This window comes from Oryctolagus cuniculus, chromosome 8 (genome assembly GCF_051225735.1).
Source record: "Oryctolagus cuniculus isolate XC-2025 breed Fujian yellow rabbit chromosome 8, ASM5122573v1, whole genome shotgun sequence".
In the NCBI taxonomy this organism is placed as follows: Eukaryota; Metazoa; Chordata; class Mammalia; order Lagomorpha; family Leporidae; genus Oryctolagus; species Oryctolagus cuniculus.
Genome location: NC_142874.1, coordinates 55,998,047 through 56,019,600, shown reverse-complemented (window position 1 = coordinate 56,019,600; position 21,554 = coordinate 55,998,047). Strand labels below are relative to the sequence as shown.

Below are 21,554 nucleotides of genomic sequence, written 5' to 3'. Positions count from 1 at the left end.
CAGCACTCACATGGGAGACCTGGAAGAAGCTCCTGGCTCCTGGCTTTGGATCAGCACAGCTCTGGCCATTGCAGTCATTTGGGGAGTGAAGCAGTAGGTGGAAGACCTATCTCTCTCTATCTCTGCCTCTCTGTAACTTTGCCTTTGAAATAAATAAGTAAATAAATAAATAAGCAAGCAAGCTAGAAGAAAGAATAAAACTATTTTAAAAAACACACGGGGCTGGTGCTGTGGTGTAGCAGGTAAAGCCACTACCTACAGTGCCAGCATCCCACATGGGTGCCGGTTAGAGTCCCAGCTGCTCCACTTCTGATCCAGCTCTCTGCTGTGGCCTGGGAGAGCAGTAGAAGATGGCCCAAGTCCTTGGGCTCCTGCGCCCACGTGGGAAACCTGGAGGAAGCTTCTGGTTCCTGGATCGGCGCAGCATTGGCCGTTGCGACCATCTGGGGAGTAAACCAGTGGATGGAAGATCTCTCTTTCTTTCTCTCTTTGCCTCTCCTCTCTCTTTGTAGCTCTGACTTTCAAATAAAATAAATAAATCTTTAAAAAAAAAAGAAACACAAAAAAATTATATACTTCTTTTAAAAAATGATGAGTGAAGTTTACTTAGAAGTAAAGGAGAAAAAGAAGGTAAAGAAGAAAAGGAAAACATTTTTTAAAGATGTATGTTATTTATTTGAAAGTAACAGTTACATAGAGAGAGGGCAGAGAGGGAGAGAGATCTTTCATCCACTGTTCCCCAATGGCTGCAATGGCCAGGGGCTGAGCCAGGCAGAAGCCAAGCGCCAAGAACTTCTTCCAGGCCTCCCACACAAGTGCCCAGATGCAAGCACCTGGGCCATCCTCTGCTTCATTTTCTTCCTTTTTTAAAAAAAAATAAGATATAGAAGTTTCATGTATTTCATACATACAGATTGGGATCATAGCGACACTTCCCCCCCACACACCCTTCCTCCTGTCCATGCTCCAACCCTTCTTCCTCCTTCCTTTCCCATTCCCAGTCTTAATTTTTACAAAGATCTACTTTGTTTACTTAATGATCATAAAGTTAACCGCACACTAAGTAAAAGGGTTCAACAAATAGTATGAAGGAAAAAAACAGAAGAGACAAGGGCTGTAAACAATTATTGAATCTCAAATGTCCATTTCACTCCAATACCTTACACTTTAGGAACTCATTTACCTCGATCAGGGAAAACATATGCTATCTGTCTTTTTCAGTCTGGCTTATTTCACTAAATATAATAGTTTCCAGTTGAGTCCATTTTGTTCAGACAGAATTTCATTTTTTTTAAAGCTGACTAGTACTCCACAGTACATATGTACTATCATTCCTTTATCCAGTCAACAGTTGATGTACATCTGGGTTGATTCTATATCTTAGCTATTGTGAATTGAGCTACAGTGAACATAGGGGCACGGATAACTCTTTCATATGCTGATTTCCTTTGGTTTGAGTAAATTCCCAGGAGTGGGATGCCTGGATCAGGTGGTAGGTCTGTATTCGGATTTCTGAGGCATCTTCATACGGCCTCCGAGGCCATTAGCAGAGAGTTGGAGTGAAAGTAGCACAGCCTCCACAGAAGCAGATTCCCTATAGGATGCTTGCATCACAGGCAGCGGCTTTACCTGCAATGCCACAGTGCTGACCCCGAAGCAAATTTTTAAAAGATTCACAACTAATAGGTATAACAAGAATGAAAGAATTAGAAAATCAATGATTTTCAAGTTCAATGTAATAACTGCCTCAGACTAGGATCACACAGGTCAAAGCCAATAGGTGAAACCTTGCTGACAAAGAATATTCACATATTTTAGAGTTATTCATCCAGAGCTGATTTACAAATTTTCAGAGGAAAAGTTATATTTACAACAGTTATCAGTATACCTCCTGGGTATCATCTTAATTAAGTGATCAAATGTATCTTTATACCACCTTAATGAATGACAAAAATAATTATCAGCAGTAAAATCTATTGACATAACCAACACTGATAACTCAATACCATATCACCTACGTAGAATTTGTGCAAACATGTTTAATCTGGATCCAGTAGTGAGGAAACAATCAAAAAACTTCTGAATATGACAAACAATTCAATAACTGGTTTAAATTTTTCAAAAAACTTTTGAGGGGCTGGTGTTGTGGCACAGGAAGTTAAGCCACAGCTGACAATGCCAGCATCTCATATCGGAGTGTCAGTTCGAGTCTGAGCTACTTTGCCTGTATTCTAGGTTCCTGCTAATGCTCCTGGGAAGGCAGTGGATGACAGTTTGAATACTTGAGCCCCTACCACCCATGTAGCAGACAGGGAGTTCCCGATTCCTAGCTTCAACCTGGCCCTATTTAGGGAGTGAAACGGTAGGTGGAAGATCTCTCTCTCCATTTATTCATTTATCTGAAAGGCAGAGTTATAAGAGAGTGAGAAATTCAGTGAAAGAGAGTGAAAGTGAGAGTGAGAGTGAGAATGAGAGTGAGAGAGAGAGAGAATATCTTCCATCTGCTAATTCACTGCCCAAATGACAGAAATGGCTGGGCGGGGCCAGGTGGAAGCCAGGAATTCACCAGACTTGAACCAGCACTCATGATAACTGTGGACCCAAGATCTCTGCCTCTTCCTCTTTGTCTGTCACTCTGCTTTGCAAATAAATGAATGAATAAAACTTTAAAAAAAATCTTGAGACACCAAAAGAGAGGAGATTTTTTAAATTACAAGAAACTAAAGAGACATGACACATTTGTGAAATTTTATTGGGCATTAGATTTTTTCAAAAAATATAAAAGATGTAATTGAAAAATTTGAGAAAATACAAATGAGAATTGGATTTTGTATTACATATGGAATTATTGTTAATTTTTTATATGTAATAAAATTGTGATTTCATAGAATAGTTTTATTCTTCAGATATGCATATGAAAAAATATACAGCTAAGATGTTATGACATATGCAATTTATTCTCCAATGGCTCCACAAAAGTATAAAAGAAATAAGTCAAATACAAAAAACTTTTTATTACTGCATCATAATTTATAATAGCAAAATTTGGAAATAATATCAACACCCATCAAGAAGGTAATGGATAGATGATTATCCAAATATACAATGGAATACTAACCAGCTTTTTATAAAGATTTAAAAATCTCTAAATACACTGATACAGGAATATATCTAAATATAGTATATATAGGATATTAAATAACAAAAGAATAATTCTGTGTATGCATAAACATGATAGTGTAAAATTCCTGTATAGAAACTAATTAGAAGGGGGTAAGAGTACTTTCACTCTGTACTTTTTTTTATTGCTATATAACCATTGTGAATGGAAAACTATTTAAACAAGAAAAAAAATGAAACAAAGAACAATGATAACAGTCCAAAGAAGATAGAGAAAGAGATTCACAGGATAATATCGAAATTTGATATGATAATAAGAAGCAACAAAAGTAAAATCGTTCTGAAAGTCTAACAAATGAAGCATAGTGTGGTAAAAAAGACACAAGATGGGAGGCCGACGCTGTGGCACAGCGGGTTAAAGCCCTGGCCTGAAGCATCAGCATCCCATATGGACACCGGTTCTAGTCCCGACTGTTCCTCTTCCCATCCAGCTCTCTGCTATGGCCTGGAAAAGCAATAGAAGATGGCCCCTTGGCCCCTGCACCCACATGGGAACCTGGAAGAAGCTCCTGGTTCCTGATTCCTGGCTTCAGATTGGCGCAGCTCCAGCCGTTGCGGCCATCTGGGCAGTGAAACAGCAAATGGAAGACCTCTCTCTCTGTCTCTACCTCTCTCTGTAACTGTGTCTTTCAAATAAATGAAAATAAATCTAAAAAAAAAAACTTCAAGAGGAAAATAGGGGTAATAGAGAGACAGTAAAAGAGGAAAAACTTCTATTTATCTGTATAAATGTAGGATTTAAAGTATGTACACTGGGATCTACAAGATATGGAATTTGTAATTTTCTGAAATCATTCAAAAATTGAATGTCTAAAAATTGGAGAGAAAACTATAATTATTGAAGTACTTATAAAAAGCCTAATTTAAGTCTATCAATTTGGATAGAGAAAAACATTCTTTAACTGGATGATAAAGCTTTGTGTCTTTAAGATGGTAGTAGTCACTAACATGAATCAATACATCAAACCAAAATCAAAGTATAGCACTTCATAAAACTCAGACAAGTTCATTTTCAAATTTGCAAGGTAAGATTAAAAGTGAAGAATAGGAAAAATCAATAGAAAAAAAATACAGTAAACAAAAGACACAACCCAAAAGAAATCAAGACTTCTTATATAGTAATTAAACACTGCAATATTGATACAAAAACAAATAGGCCAGTGGAACAGAATACAAAATTTATTTTATTCAATTCAGTTATACTAGGGGAATGGTCTTCAAATATTTTATGAAAAATGCATATTATGAAAAACTATGTGGGCCGGCGCCATGGCTCATTTGGTTAATCCTCCGCCTGGGGTGCCAGCATCCCATATGGGTGCTGGGTTCTAGTCCCGGCTACTCCTCTTCCAGTCCAGCTCTCTGCTATGGCCCCGGGAAGGCAGTGGAGGATGGCCCAAGTGCTTGGGCTCCTGCACCCACATGGGAGACCAGGAGGAAGACCTGGCTCCTGGCTTCAAGTCGGCATAGCTCCAGCCGTAACGGCCATTTCTGGGGTGAACCAATGGAAGGAAGACCTTTCTCTCTGTCTCTCTCTCTCACTGTCTAACTCTATCTGTCAAATTGAAAGATAGAAAGGAAGGAAGGAAGGAAGGAAGGAAGGAAGGAAGGAAGGAAGGAAGGAAGGAAGGAAGGAAGGAAGGAAGGAAAAGAAAGAAAGAAAGAAAGAAAGAAAGAAAGAAAGAAAGAAAGAAAGAAAGAAAGAAAGAAAGAAAGAAAGAAAGAAAGAAAGGAGAGAGAGAGAAAGGAGAGAGAGAGAAAGGAGAGAGAGAGAGAGAGAGAGAAAGAAAGAAAGAAAGAAAGAAAGAAAGAAAGAAAGAAAGAAAGAAAGATAGAAGAGAGAGAGAAAGGAGAGAGAGAGAAAAGAGAGAGAGAAAGAAAGAAAGAAAGAAAGAAAGAAAGAGAGAGAAAAACTATGCATGGATTTCAAAAATTTGTGCATCAAAATAAACTTTTATTATTCTACTTTAGCACAAATTTTTGGAAGTACCCTCATATAGGGCACCAATGATACATGACAGGCAGTCTTACAAAACAGTGGAGATAGAATGACCAATGTAACACATGGTGTCAGAACAGCTATCTACCCATACAGAACAGTTGAAATTAGATCTTTACCTCACACTATAAACAAAAAATATTTGGGACAGATTAAAGGATTAATATTAAATGCAAATTTTAACAAAATATTTTCCAAGAATCTATAGGAGCAAATTTTGCATCATCTGAGTAGTGAAAAAAAATATAAACAAGACAGATATTTACATGGCTTGCTCCATTACTTAACCAGTTCTCTACTCTCATGTCATCTAATCAAAAACTTTATCTCTTCTCATGAGATTCAAAATTCTACTCCATATACTTACTGTGTATCATTCTCTACACTAGTACATTGCTTTACTTTTCTTCAAGCAATGATTATCACTACTGAGATATAAGTAGGGACACTATTGCCTGTGTTGGTTGCTACAAACCCATTTTCTATTACCTGGCACAGGTTAGTCCCTAAATAGAATTTGAAAAATGCCATGAAAAAAAGTACAAAGGAAACTATTTATAAGTTTGTTATATTAAACTAAAAACTTTTTCATATGTTTAAAGTCACTATAAACATAGCAATCAGCTGTATCTGAGACATCATTTGTTTTGCATGTTAGAGTGTCATAAAGCCCAGATGTAAAAAGATATATGTGCAAATATATAAGAAAAGCAAACCATTCGAGATGTAAAGTGTAGAGCATTTGCTCAGATTATTCACAGAAGAGAAAACTCAATAGGCAAAGGACATGAAAAAGTGACCTTATTAGCTACATAGCTACCTATTGACATCTGTCAATAAACAACATAAACTGGAAGACCAGCACTGCTTGTGAAAATCAAATAAAGATGGGGCTGGCACTTCGGCGTAGTGGCCGCCTGCAGAGCTGACATCCCATATGGGAGCTGGTTCGAGTCCCAGCTGCTCCACTTCTGATCCAGCTCTCTGCTATAGCCTGGGAAAACAGTAAAAAATGGCCCAAATGCCTGGGCCCCTGCACCCACAAGAGAAACCTGGAAGAAGCTCCTGGTTTTAGATTCAGCGCAGTTCTGGCCGTTGTGGCTATCTGGGTTGTGAAGCAGCAGATGAAAGACCTCTCTCTCTCTCTCTCTCTCTCTTCCCTGCCTCTCTGTAACTCTGCCTTTAAAACAAATAAATATTTTGAAAAACATCAAATAGGGCTTATCTATATAGAGTATAGAGAGGAAGGCATAGGCAGAAATCTCAGTGACAGTTCAAGTTCACCAACTGCTGTCTGTCACATAAGAGCAAGATGAGTGAAGTCTAAGCTTTCTGTTAGTATGACACCCTATTTCCAGACCTAGTCTGACACAAATAGCATTGAAGCAATGTGTGTGTAAACTAATTTGTAGATACCAGTACCACCTCATCCAGATCAAGTTTATGCCATCCATCCCTGAAGTGTATAATCCACATTTCATTACAAATCACACTACATTATGCCAGAGTTCCTCATCTACTCTCCTCAACAACTCTACTCTCGAGCTAATGTACCCTCATGGCAGACAGAACTAGAATATACATTTTTTCACAAACATGTTAACCACAGTGGACTACACACTTTTAAATCATTGTAAAGCCAAAATACCATACCAAAATAAAAAGAAAACACCGCTTAGTCTGAAACATACCATCCCAGAGAGCCATGACACTCCTGGTGTACTAAACCCTAGGGGTACCACAATTCCCACACATAGCCAAGAAAAGGAACTAAAATAATAAAGAAAAAAATGGGAATTCAAGAATTCCAGAATCCAGTGCATACCCAAAACATAACAATCTAGAATAATAACGATTGGGAATCCAAGAATTCCACTTCCAGCACACAGCCATAACATAGCATACTCAAATAAAGACTGCAAACGGGAAAGCTGCCTGGGCTGGGAAAATGCTGTCCCAGAAGACCAAAGGGAAAACCAGCATAAAGCCAAAACGATAAATTTTAGCATAAGGCTAAATTTTAAATGTCCATAATAAAATGTCACTTCCTTAATCAGGCATGCAGCACGTGGCCAGCCATAGGAGCTGCTAGCTGCTATCTTGGGGTGGAATCTGTTCCCATCTTCCAGTAAGGGCAGAAGTCCCCAGCGGCGTTCACCATTTTGGCAAACACGTGTTTATCACAGAGACTGCCATCTTGGGGCGGAGGCAGCATGTTTAGAGTCCCACATTCCTGATGCTATCAATTGCTAGGCAACAGGACCAGGTAGCCTATCAGAAGTTAACAGCTGAAAGCATGCCTGATTTGAAAATCAAAAGACCTGAGGCAAGGGCAGGCAATTGTGAGGTAAAGTTAAACCCATCGGTGAAACTTTAAAATTTTACCTTATCCTTAGAAACCCATCACAAGCAATTTGGAAACTTCTATATTTCAACAAACTCTAACGAACAGGCCCCTCTTTTTCCTGCCTTTTTTCCATAACTCCATTAACGCTAACATTTTGTATTTCAAAAACCAGCAATGTTAGAAACACAAAATACATCAACCCTTGCATTTTTACACTTTCTTCCCAAACTGCAAACACTGAGAGAAAACCGAAAAACCGCCTGAGGCAAAAACCTCACGCATTTGCTCAGGCCCCTTTCCTGAGTGAGAGATGAAACCACATGTTTGCGAAAGTGTGTTTCCGAGGGAAGCCATGAAAGCGGAGAGAAGACAGGCTGGAAGACAGACAGATTTTCAGAACTTGGAAGCCACGGGAAACTGTTTGAAAGCCCTTTACCATGTTGCCATTTTTAGACAGATTCCTAATCCCTTCATGGTTACCATTTATGTTATGCGTTAGCTTGTCCCCAAATTTAACATTTCAGTTCTTGATGTTCACGTAGGTAAGAATTCTAAGCACTGGCCCCAATGAGACAGGCAGCATGGTAAAGTTCGGGATTGGAAAGTGAGAGAAATACGCAGGAACTTGAGGGCTTTATTAAGGGAAAGCGGGCTAGAAGGGTAGACGGGGTGTTCCATACCAGCCTTTTCCAGAGAGCAGGACAGACTTCAACTGAGAGGCGAATGGGCAGGAGAGCGCGAGCAAAATGGAAGCAGGTAGCGGAGAGAGAACAGGGGGAAGATCTGGGGCAGGCCTAGTACACTCCAGCCTCTCACTTCCAAAAGGGGAGTGGTTACAGTCTGATTGACAGGTGGGTGGAAACAAGTGAGATCTCACAGGGATAAGGGGGTGTGGCCTCCAGGTCATGGACTTAATCCTATCTCCCTGATTAGTCCTATCTCAAAGTTGCTTTGTGAGAATAGGATTATGCTTCAAACATCTTTATGATAGTTAATATTTGAATTAATTTTGCTAAGTAAATTCTCCTTCCACATGAACATCTTTTGTAGGCATATAAATGATAAAGCCATATCTACCTAACAAACCTTCAATGAGAACAGATGCTTTGGAAAAGCCAGGCCAATCCATTGCCCACTTCAGTTGATGCTTCTCCCTTGTGCATCTGACAACTTCTTTCTTCAGCAAATACATATGAGTATTTACAATGTGGCAGGCATTATAAGAAGTGAGAATGTATAAAGGAATATCATTAAGTGGCTTAGCAAAATAATAATGAATGTGTGTTATGGGTCTGGCAATGATTAAGCACTCTATAGTCTCTGCCTTCTTGAAGCTTACAGTCTAGTAGGGAAGAAGCAACTAAAAAAAATGATTACAATTTAAATAAGTTCTAAGAAGGAAATCTGAATGTTAGGGTTGGTGGCCCTGAGCAAGCCCAAGAACAGTGCCAGGCTTCACCCAGTGCTCTTCATCCTGCAGCTGTTGCCAATTATTGCTTTTCTCTGAAAACTGATACTACTTCCTCCCTCCTTCTGTCTTCCCTCCCATGCCCTGATCAGCTCTTCACTGAGGACCTCGCATTTGGCTTCCACATTTCGGTAAACATACTTCACTCCGTTTAAAATATGAGACTCACATGAGCCATCACACAGTTATTTCCCTTTGTAACGCAAGCCAAAGAGAAGGCAGCCACTGCTGGTTGAAAGTTACCTTTTCCTTAAATTCTTACTTTTGACTCCTACCTCCATCTACTCTCTTTCATGGATAGGAAGAAAATGAGAGTGAAAAGGCAGGAAAGAGAGAAGGAATCAAGGGGGTGGTAAAGATAAGATGGAAAGGAAGAGGTGAGAAGTCACCAGCAGAAATCCCATATTCTCCATAAAAGGAGAATGTTGACACCTTTTCATCTCACTGCCCCATCTTTCTCTTCTCCCCATTTTCTTTCTCCCTGACTTCCTACTTGTCTTCCTTGCCTATCAGTACTCATAAATGCACAGTTTTAAGCTGATGCTGTGGGCTATCTTCTGGATTCAGTTCATAAATGTAGATTGTATTGTAGTGCAGATGATAGCCCCTATTTCCTAAATGTGCTCCAGATATTTTAGGTAAAGCTGACAAACTTCACTTCTTGCACTTAGATTTCTGCTCTCACTGTGGGCTTGGAATCTTCACTTTTGCTGCCTTGTATATCAGTACCTTGCCTTTGCCTCTTGCTTATGCTTTAATTTTCCTCACCTCTTCACCCAGTTGACACTGCCTCCAACCTTTAAACGCACATCCAAATGGCAATCTCTCAATGCCTTATTCTCATATTTATGTGTACTCAGAAAACTATTGTGATGTTTGGGGGGAAATGGAAGTTGGAGAAGCGGAGGTCACAACTCTGAGCAACTCAGGAACAACTCAAAATTAAAGGCCAGACCTATCTGCTGTCTTAGTCCATTGCATGTTGCTATAACAAAATCCTTGAAGCTGGGTAACTCTGGAAGGAGTTTATTTGGCTCATGATTCTGGTTGCTGGAAGGTCCACACAGCCTGGTGCCAGCCTGGCTGCAATGTAATATGGTAGAGACTAAGACAGTTGGATGCAGAAGGGACATTGTGTGAACAAGGAAACAAGAGAGGGAAGAGGAGCTTGCCTCATTCTTCTGTAACTACATGCTCTCAGAGGAACCAACCCACTCAGGTGAGACCACTGATAATCCCTCCACAAGGGTGGTGTCTTTGTGATGTAATTATTTCCCACTAACCACTAGCCATCCTCAAAGTTTCAGCCACATCAGCACAGCCATACCAAGAACTAGTCTTTCGTTATGTTAACCTTTGGGGGCAAACCACGTCCAAACCATAGTCTCTGTTTTTATAGTCTCTTAGTCATTCTTAGTACAGGAGACTTTTGCCTAGTCACCCTCCTTCTGCATGTAACACCTTTTCCTAAATTTCTAATCTATCTTGCCTTCCTTACTTCTACCTTCTCTTTCATTCTCCGACTGCCTAGAGAAACTCCAAATTCTTCTTTGTCATTCAGAGCAACTTGTCTGCTTCCATCACTACTAGTCAGTCTATTTCTGTACTAGAAGACATTCCACAAAATAAGTAGTACACCATGGTGTTTACCTTAAGAAATGTATCATTATCCATTATTTGATGGTTCAATTAATTATGTCTATAACCTATATGTTTTCCAAAGTGTTAATAAACACTAAAGGAATGTTATTTACTTTAAAAAATATATTCATGTCACCACCTAATGAGTTTTTAGGTTTCATTCATTTAAAAATTGGAAAAAATTAAAAGGTTTTTTTCAAGAATAAAAATTCATGTTTTAACATCTCAGTCCATTTATCCCAAACACATACACATACACACATACACACACACACACACAGCAGAAAGAAAATATCCATGAAACATAATGTATCTTTTTTGTGTATGCTATCTCTTCCATTTCAATTATTTTTATTTATGTAAATGATGGCATAGACTAGTAAATTGATTTTACAAACCACTTATGTCTGATTTGTAATATGAAAAAAAGTCCGTAAATAATATCGTAGATGATGATACAAGTTTTATGCTAAACTGAATTTGGAAAATATTAGCTTTAATAAATTTCTGTATGTAAAAAAACCCTATCATTTCAACTAAGAGAAATTCTTTCCCAGTTCTTAAACTAACAGGTTCTCTTCTACTCTTTATTACAGTTTTGAAATAATAATTGAAAAAAAATAAAGCAAAGAGAATAAAATCTACAAGACATAGTAATGAAAGATAAAATATACCATAATAAATTGCTTAAAAGTTCTGACTGGTATCACACAGTAATCATACTTTATTGAAACTGGTAGAATAGAATTCTCTCCACTAATTAGCATAACCCAATTTTTATTCAGTTTGTATGTATACAGGTGAATGTGTACCCATCAGTTTCTGAAATAGTAATAAAAAAATCCAGTATATGGTATAGTACAATATGAGGACAAAGGAAAAAGGATGTCAAGACTTTGGTTAATAGGCAAGCAATAACAGAGACCTCAGAAATGCAGGTGTAGTTATGGCCACTAAAAGTCAGGTAGATTGTAGGTGTGTTGGATACTGGGACTGAAAAGAAAAAGTAGGGAAGAATGTGATTGTTAATGATCAGAACTCCTAAAGTAGCCTTGGAAATGACAAAGTACACCAATGGTATACATTTGCTCTGCTTTCTGCTAAAACTATGAATTGATCAATCTGCCAAGTAAATGAGCAAACTGAAACCTCGCAGTCTATCCTATCCAATCCTACAGTGATCAAGAGCTTGTGGAATAACCAAAAAAAGAAAGTCAGCCTGGAGCTACCCAACGACATATATCATATGCTGGAAAAGTGTCAATGAATATGAAATAATACCTTTTGAAAAAGAAATTAAAGAAGAGACTTGACAGTTGTTCATGAGAAGGCTGAGAAGGATAGGGAAGATGATAAGTAAAGATGATTCAAAGAAAGGATGGCCAAAATTTTGTGATATAGCAGGTAATTATGCTTTACTTGGAGACTGCACATTCTAATATAACATAATTGATAAAAACTTACATTTTGCAAACCTCTGGGTTTAGAAGTGAGTTTTTAATTTGACAAAGAGGGCCAAATTTCTTTCCGCTCATGTCCAGTCAGACGCTGTCATTTTCACTGCAATATTCAGCATGTTTGTCATAGATAATTGTTTGGCCACATTTTTGTGGCTTGGATTTCTTGATAATAATGGTAGTAGGCTGAGCAAGCTATAGCTTTGAAATCTTGGTGTTAATCATGCCAATGAAATAAGGTTCTTATAGCTATTAGTGTTACATAGCTTTTCCTAGCAAGCTGCATCCACATTGGATTGCATTTTAAGAAAAACAAAGAAAGAAGAAGGAAGAAAACAGGGAGAAAGGAAATGAAGAGGATGAGGGAGGGGGTAAGAAAGGGAAAAAGTAAAGGAATTTATTATTTAATATTTTTTTAATATTTTTTTTTTTTTGACAGGCAGAGTGGACAGTGAGAGAGAGAGACAGAGAGAAAGGTCTTCCTTTGCCGTTGGTTCACCCTCCAATGGCCGCCGCTGCAGCCGGCGCACCGCGCTGATCCGATGGCAGGAGCCAGGAGCCAGGTGCTTTTTCCTGGTCTCCCATGGGGTGCAGGGCCCAAGCACCTGGGCCATCCTCCACTGCACTCCCTGGCCATAGCAGAGAGCTGGCCTGGAAGAGGGGCAACCGGGACAGAATCCGGCACCCCGACCGGGACTAGAACCCGGTGTGCTGGCGCCGCTAGGTGGAGGATTAGCCTATTGAGCCACGGCGCCGGCCGAGGAATTTATTATTTTAAAATAGGCAATTTGTTGTGTTATTTTCATCATTTTAACTGTGAGGTTACTACAGTCTGAATGTTTGTGTCTCCTACAATTCTTAGTGAAATCTTAATCACCAGTGTGATGGTATCAGGAGGTGTGGCCATTGGGAAGCAGAGGTCTCCTGAATATTATTAGTGTCCTATCAAAGAGGCCCCAGAGAAATACCTCGTCCTTTCCACAATGTGAGAATACAGCAAGAAGGTGGCATCTATGAACCAGGAAATAGACCCTCACCAGACACCAACGCTACCTTTACCTTTGTCTTGGCGTTCATAGCCTCCAGAACTGGGAGAAAAAATTTTCTGCTTCTTATAAACCATAGAATCTATGCTATTTTGTTATATAACAGTTCAAATGATCTAAGACAGAGTGTCATGAGGATAGCACCCAATTATAATAGTTCATCTTTGTATGACACATTTTTAAATACAAGAAATAGAAATTGGAGCCACCATTTTTACCATTTTGACATAATAAAACGTTTTTGTTGTTTAAAAGCATGAAAGCAATCTGTGGTATGTGAAGTCTTCTAAAGAAAGCATTTGTCAATGGCACACGTAGGAAATTAGCAAATTCTGGAAAAGTTAGCATTTGATCATCCTTTTCCCCATTTTCAGATGAATAATTTTGTTCTGGTTTTGGTCTATTCAACTTCCCCCATTTAATCTAATTTTCACTAAATTACCCCATCCATAACATAAAATAATCCTTTCTTCCACAAAAAAGTTCTATCTTACTTATAATAACTTAAAAAAAGAACTTATTGGAGACATTCATGCTAAATGTGAATGACTGGTACAAACCTAAACCTCAAAGGAGTATTGTTAATGAAAATCAATTGGTGGTTTGTGTAGGAAGGTTTTTTTTTCCTGATTTGTTTGTTTTGATTTATTTGTTTTGGCATGAAAGCATTCAAAGCACACTTTGCTTACTTTGAGAGAGTAGCTTCAATTTCATGTGTTTTTAGAGTAATTACACAATTCAGTAGACTTTCTAATAAGTTGTTGACTCTTGCTAAAAACTGGCAGCATCATTCTCTTTGTAGCATAGAGCTTTCTTCTTGACTCCACAACATTCCTCTTGCTATTCATGGATTTACTGTCACCCCAATGTTCATTCCTCTAAAGTCCTCAAGCCTGGTACTGTTGAGAATAGGCAGTGAATTATCAGCTTCACTCAGCGAGGAGCTAAGATTAGAAAGTTTTGTCACCATTTCCACCATGCTCAGCTTCTGAGCTAATCCTGCTTACACACACGCATAGCCTGTTATTACTTTCCGAAACCCACGGAACACACCAATCCAGTTCATGTGAAGTCTCTACTTCAGTTTCTCCACATACTCTCTTTGGCTGGCACTAGAAGTCCTCCCCTGACTGAATCTTTCTTTTGAGTTCTTTGCCCTTTCTCACTCTGCGGAGCCAGGGTTCTATAGATACCTCTCTCCACCACTTTGTGCTAACCAAATACTTTCACTTAGTTTGGGTTTTTTAGTTATCTGTACAACGGGGCTAACAAATTTGCATAAAGCTCTGAGGAACACATTACATAATGGACATAGATTACTCAGCACAGTGCCTAACATCTAGTCGGTAAAGTAGTTTTGATTATTGTCCCAAGAAGAGACAACAGAAGCATGGCTCTATTCTTCTCTCTCTCATCCCTGGCCTCCCTTTCCAAAGACTCCTTATGATCACACTGAGCCCACCCAATAAATCAGCAATAATCTCCCTATCTCAAATACAGATGCACCCAACTAACGATTGTTCCATTTTTGATTTTTCAACTTTAAAATGGTGTCAAAGTGATATAGATTCAGTAGAAACTGTATTTCAAATTTTGAATTTTGATCTTTTCTGAGGCTAATGATATGTCATACAATACTTTCTCATGATGTTGAGAAGGGGCAGTGAGTTTTTGCTCCCAGTCAGCCATGTGATCATGAAGCTATTACTTCAACAGTGTTCAACTGTGTTGCTGAACTATGCAGGTTAGTAGGTCCAGTGTATTAAAAAGAATTTCAACATGACATTTTTCTATCAACTATGGATTTATTGGGACTTAACTCTATGGTAAATTGAGGAGCATGTGAAAAAGATAACACATTCATAAGCTTAAGGTATTAGGATATAGACAAATGTGGGATATTATTCAGCCTACCAGCATGAGCAGGCTAAGGTGCATCTCTCTAAACGAAATGCAAAGTGAGATATGTCTTCTGTTTGCTTAAAGGCATGATTCATCATTATGTTCATATTCCACTACAGCTTAAAACTACACTGATTCTTCAGGGATATTGGGAGAAAAAGCTAGTGTTTTGAAAATAACCACTGCATTTTCAATTTATCCATGTTACTGGAACCTGAGCATAAGGAATTTCAGTGATGAGGAAGAGATTTAGATTTAAGGTGAATGCCTTTTTATCATAACCCATTTCTCAAAATCTGCTTTTTTTTTTTTTTTGAGAAACTTCATTAGGATAACAAACACCATGAGTCAAAATTTAGGAAGAAATAAATATATAGTGACTCTTTAAAAAAGCATTGAGAAGTACAGAGCACATAAGCATTATTCAAAAATTATGGGAAAATGGAATTAAAGGATAATTGAAATTCAGACAGGTTTTCCATGGTACACTTCCCCGTAAACTTTTTGAAGACTTCTCCTATGCAGGATTTCAAAACTTTGGCACCCAAATAAATTCACTTTTTAATTTAATCTTCTACAAACATTTTGAAGTACCCATGAATATTTATGAATCAATTTTAAATAAACAATCATTTGTTAGGTTAAGTAAGATTTGAGATGATTTATAGAAAACTGTCATTAATCCTTAATTACTACTACAATGTATAATAGCTGAACATGGGAAGATATTTTTATGTATTCACAATCATTAGTACAATAGGTGATGTGCTATGTTAAAAATTAGTAATTAGGTTGCATTGTAGAAAGAACCAAATTTAAAGAAAAACTATAAATACACAATTTACAAAAATTAAATTCCAAACTCTAATTCAATGTTCAATGAGGGAGACATATTAGAGTTTGGACTCTAGAATCAGATGTCAATGTGACCTACTAATCGTGATAACTTAGACAAGTTACTCGCACTCCGTAAATTCATTTCCTTTTCTATAAAATAAAGATAATGATGTACTTAAATTAGTAGTGAGGGTTAAATGAGATTATGTAATGCTAAATCTATACAGGATTTAGTAAATAGTAAAACTTGGAATAAACAGATTGTTATTTATGACTTGAATAGATCTGTAGAAATGTGTGTCTCAGAACTTAATCCCTCATGAATACATTAATATAGATAAAAAAAAAAAGAGCTTAAGGCTATGAGTTCTATGACTTACTCTATACTAGGTAAGTTCTCTTTTGCTCTTCTTTCTTCCACCACGTTGTGACATATCAAGGACATCTTCAGATGTAGCTCTTAAATCTTGGATGTCTCAGCCTCCAAAGCTGTAAGAAATAAATCACTGCTCTAGTTGATCCATGGGAGCAGGGCTGCCTCCAAAAGTCCCGAAGAGTAGTGCTCCCCACATGCAGTTCTAGCATACGGGCACAAGATTCCAACCAATGAGAGCTGCAGCATAGTCAGTACCCAGTGAAGCCAAAGGGGCCTGACTGCCTGAGACCTTGAGGCACAACCCCTTCCTCCTAGCTATGACCAGAAAACAGGATATAGAGTCAAGAAAGATTATTCTGAAACTTTAGGATGTTGAGTCAAGATAGATTATTCTGGAGCTTTCAGATTTAATGTTTCTCTTTTGGGTTTCAGACTTACCTAAGACAAATTACCCCTCTTTTTTTGCCCATTTCTCCCTTTTGGAATGGGACTATATATTCTATGCCTGTCCTACCATTGTATTTTGGAATTATATAACTTGTTTGATTTCATAGTCAAGTCAGAGGAAACTTGCCTCAGATAAATCACTCCTCAAAGTTCACTCATACATATGTCAGATGAGACTTTGGACTTTTGACTTGGTGCTAGAATGAATTAAGACTTTGTGACTCTCAACTTGGGATTCATATATCTTTCATGTCACAGGATGTTAATTTTGAGGCCTTGCAGAAAAATTATTTAGCTTAAATGTGCCTGCCCCCATAAAGCTTGTATTAGAAACTTAATCCCCAATACAACAGTGTTGGCAGGTAAGACATAATGACAGACATTAGGTCATTAGGGCCTAATTGATAGATTAATGACATTATAAAAGAGCTTGAGGCTATGGTCTTTTATCAACATCTTGTGTATGTGCTTTCTTGCCTTTCCATCTTCCACCATGGAATGACTTAGCAAGAAGTCTGTCATTGATTTGAACCAATAGGCCACAGAAATCCCAGCTTCCATACTGTAACAAGTTAATCTCTGTTCTTCATAATTGGTCAGTCTCAAATATCTTCTTGTAGCAGCAAAAAATGAATGAATACACCCTTCTTATTATTTACTCTTCGATTTTTCATTTTAGGATTTTAAACAAATCATTTTCCCAGTCTTCTTCACAGATCACTGAGAACTGGCAACAGAGAAGCACAGTGACTCTGGATCTAAAATGTTAAGTCTTGTCAGGTGTCTCTTCTGGTTTACCAGCTGAAGCCACGTGGAAACAGAAGCTGTTCCAATGAACTAGGAGTTCCCTCAATCATTTTCTAATGTTTGTTCCTCTTCCTCCTCCCAGTTAACCCTTATGTTGTGAGTCAGGCTTCTCTTGGGTATTGCCACCTTCCTGCCTGCCTTAAGGCATTCACACTTGCACTTGTTCTTTTCTCTAAATGTTTGGAACATTTAGTCCCAGCAATCTGCTACTCCTTACTGATTTCAAGTCATGAGCAATGAGGTCTTCCCTGACCACTCTGAGTAAAACAGTCCTTTTTCCCATACAGTCCTGACAACTGCTCTTTGCTTGATTTTTCTTTAAAGTACTCATTCCTTTTCAACTATATGTCATAAATTACTTATTTATCTTAGCTGCCTTTTCAACTCATATATAAACTCTAAGCAATCAGGATATTTTGCTTCTTTTTCATTATTCCAGCCACACTCTTTGCCTAGAACAGTGCCAAAGAGATACAGGATATTGTGACCTTGCTTAAATTGTTGCATTCACTTTACTTAGTTGATGCAGACGGGGCCCATTGTTCATTAGAAATCTCTTCCACAATCCTTGAAGGGTGTGCTTCTCTCTTCTATTCTCCATTGTCAGAGAAGGTCATCCATGAGGCCTCTGTTCTGACTATTTTTATATATCCCTGGCTCATATACTTTACCTCTATATTTTTACAGAGGAAAACCAAATATGACTTAAAAAACAAGTGGGAATTTGATAAAATGTTCCTCCCCTTATAATATCCATCTCTTGCTCTTGATGTTTTACTCTGCTAATCACTCATTGTCCCACTTAATGCTCATGATAACTTGTGAGGTATACACTACAGTACCTATTTTACCCATGAAGGAACAGAGTCTCAGGGAGTTTAAGAAAACTGACAGACAGACTGGTTATTAAATCCCAAAAGAAGTGACTTGAGTGGCTTGGAGATGTATCTCTCAACAGTTTTTGAATGGCCTCTTCAACTGTGGAGAATCTGCTATCATTTTCAAAGAGCCTTGAAATCTAAACCCATATTCTTTCTTTCAGTCCCTAGAGAAAAATTAGTAATTGAAATATATGTGTGGCTGGTGCTAATAAAAATATGATTCCATTTCTCATCATACAGGGTGCATTGATACTTTGTCGTTTTCTTCAGTTGCAATGGACATAAGCACCACTTAAAGAATGGCACAGCAGAGACAGTATACAAGTCTTGCTTCTCTCTAATTGCTCTGTATTACAGACGAAGGAAATGTTAAGACAAGTTTCAACTTTAGCTGAAGTCATTAACTTCCACTCCTTTAGGATCAGTACCTGCTCAAACATGTTGGAGAACCTTGGGCCCAAAGTTTCTGCAAAGCTCTCTTAAGAAGGGTGAGATTTTTGCTAACCCTTGGCACAGTGAGTAAAATTACTGTGGATAGAGGGTGGAAATTCTTAAGGGATTAGCTAGAAGCCGAAATGTTGCTACACTCAATGGATCTTGTTATATTAAACTTATTTTAGCAGAACTACGTGGCCAAACACAGAAGTATCTCTTGAGAAACCCATTCTCAGGGCATGTCAGTGAATAAATGAGTATCAGTGAGACACCTGCAGAAAGAAAATGAATAACAGAGTTGGCCTACAAATACGAAGCACTGCAGCATTTACGAGGTGATTTATTCTGATCTTCAGATGTCAAAGTGAGGTTTGAACTAAAATAACTTCAGCTGTAACTGCTCATTGACTTTCTCGACATTCGTGACATCACTACCAACAACGCTGTAACTAGATCTTGATGAAGTTATGTTCATTTTCATTTAAAGGCATCTCATTAAGATCATCCTAATTGCTAGTGTTTCAGAGTGCCTGCTATGTTCACTTGAATGCTTGGCATTCATTTGCCTACTTTATCCTCATAACAAGAGCATTAGAACTTAGCCCAGTTCATTATATTGATGTTTAACAAGCTTATATGTGTAAGGTGCTTGGTTCCTGGTACACAATAAGAATTTAAAAAGTGCTAATCATTTGGTAAGTTAAGTTACTATCCACATTTTACAGATAGAGAGAACCTGTAAATAACAGCTTCCAAAGTTACGCTGTCATCCACAATTCTACATTTATTATGGACTTTATGAACTTGGAATCATATGCTTAAGAGAGAGGGAATACACATATTTTTAAATTCTAGTTCTCCTCACATGAAGTTTTACTCCCTTAGTCTCAATTCTTACTGACCTCCATTTCATCCTCACTCTGACAAGCTAAGTCTTGCTTCAGACTGACCACTGAGTGCCAACAAAACCTATTTCTTCTTCTGAAACATCTTCCATGAAAGCATATTGCATTTTATGTGTCCACTTGTTTATTTGAAGATCTATCTGTATTTGGAAGCTTCCTTGTGTTTATTCCATTGCTTTTCAAACTTCATTCTACCTATGCTTATATAATTCTTGACTTCCTAATATTTTTCATTTTTTCTTTGCATTGAAAAGTGTGTTTAGAATGGGGCCGGCTCTGTGGCGCAGCGGGTTAAATGCCTGGCCTGAAGCACCACATCCCACATGGGCACCAGTTCTAATCCTGGCTGCTCCTTTTCTGATCCAGCTCTCTGTTATGGCCTGGAAAAGCAGTGGAGGATGGCCCAACTCCTTGGGCTCCTCGTAGGAGACCCGGAGGAAGCTCCTGGCTCCTGGTTTTGGATCAGCGCAGCTCTGGCCATTGCAGCCATCTGGGGAGTGAACCAGAGGATGGAAGACTTCTCTCTCTATTTCTACCTCTCTCTGTAATTCTGTCTTTAAAATATATAAAATAAATCTAAAAAAAAAAAAAAGGAAAAGTGTGTTTAGAAACACATCAATTATTTCTCCTATTGGGTGGTTGGAGAGCAACAACCTTATCTGAAATCTCAGTTTATTATATTTATTTATTAAAATTTTTAAGCATTTAAGAATTCCTGCATCAAGACAATTACATCAAGAGTAAGAATGGTGGTATTTTAGATGTTTTGTTCCACTATTAGTATGTAAATATCCTTGCCATATTTTCCTTTTCACATTTGTTTCTGGATCTCAATATTTTACTCTCAACTTAGAAATGCTAAATGAATGGGGAGACATATCAAAAAGTAAACACAAGAGGCAGGTGTCCCGGCACAGTGGGTTAAGCCACCGTCTGGGAGACCTGCATACTGTATCAGTGTGTGTGTTCCCACAGGTACAATTGTCTCAGCTCCACTACTTTCGATCTGGCTTCTGCTGATGCACCTGGCAGGGAAGCAAATGATGGCCTCAAGTACTTGGGTCCCTGTTCCTCAAGTGGGAGACCCAGATGCACTGTTAGCTCCAGTCAAAGCTCCATCCTATCTGCCTGGCCCAAACCTGCTGCTGTAAGCATCTGGGGAGTGAACCAGCAGACAGAAGATCTCTCTATGACTCTCTCTCTCTCTCTCTCTCTCTCTCTCTACCATCTACTTTTCAAATAAAGAAATATTCTTTAAAAATAAACGCAAATGTGTCACCTTGGTAAATTACACCCGTTTTCTAATCATGGACATTAGCACTATTCTCATTAAAGGAATTTCTTTTCAGTGGTGTCAGTCCACATCAACTCTGCTCATCAATAACTGTGAAAAACGGGAGGGAGAGAGCGTGGGAGGAAAGCACGGTTATCTTAGAATTGTACCCGTGAAACACTGAAATCTTTTTATATCGATAAAAATTCTTAAAAAGAGAAAAATATAAAATGAATTTCAAGGTAAAGGAAAATATATTCAGAGAGATGTCCAACGTTGAAGATGCCCGGGATGAATCATGACTAATACAAATAATTTATTTGAGGCAATGCTGGCTATTTATTCTGCTTAGATGCCCCTCAGTTCTGATGCCTGACAGCTGTGTGTGGTGTAGAACTGGTAGCTGCTTCTCTGGGGTCTGTCACAAATATGAGCTTTGAAACACTCTTCTAATGGCTCTTTGCAATAGGAGAGAAACTATCAGGGAGAGTGGAAATCAAATTATTGTTTGCCCCTCCCTTCTAACGTTAAAACAGATGCAGAAACTGTTTGC

At 38.2% G+C, this 21,554-nt stretch overlaps 1 protein-coding gene and 1 long non-coding RNA gene across 2 annotated transcripts in view; one reads left to right on the top strand and one right to left on the bottom strand.

Annotated features, from left to right (window-relative positions):
* SLC7A11 (solute carrier family 7 member 11) overlaps nt 1-8,346 on the bottom strand; it is a 105,532-nt gene extending 97,186 nt beyond the window's left edge. Inside the window, exon 1 of the mRNA XM_089302476.1 lies at nt 8,207-8,346. The gene's annotated coding sequence lies outside the window, so the exon portion shown is untranslated. The remainder of the gene's footprint in view (nt 1-8,206) is intronic.
* Nucleotides 8,347-9,021: 675 nt separating this feature from the next.
* On the top strand, nt 9,022-20,939 carry LOC149125026 (uncharacterized). Its single transcript, XR_016212550.1, has 3 exons — nt 9,022-9,125; nt 11,814-12,039; nt 20,704-20,939. It is a non-coding gene; the product is annotated as an uncharacterized LOC149125026 (long non-coding RNA).
* Nucleotides 20,940-21,554: the final 615 nt, after the last annotated feature.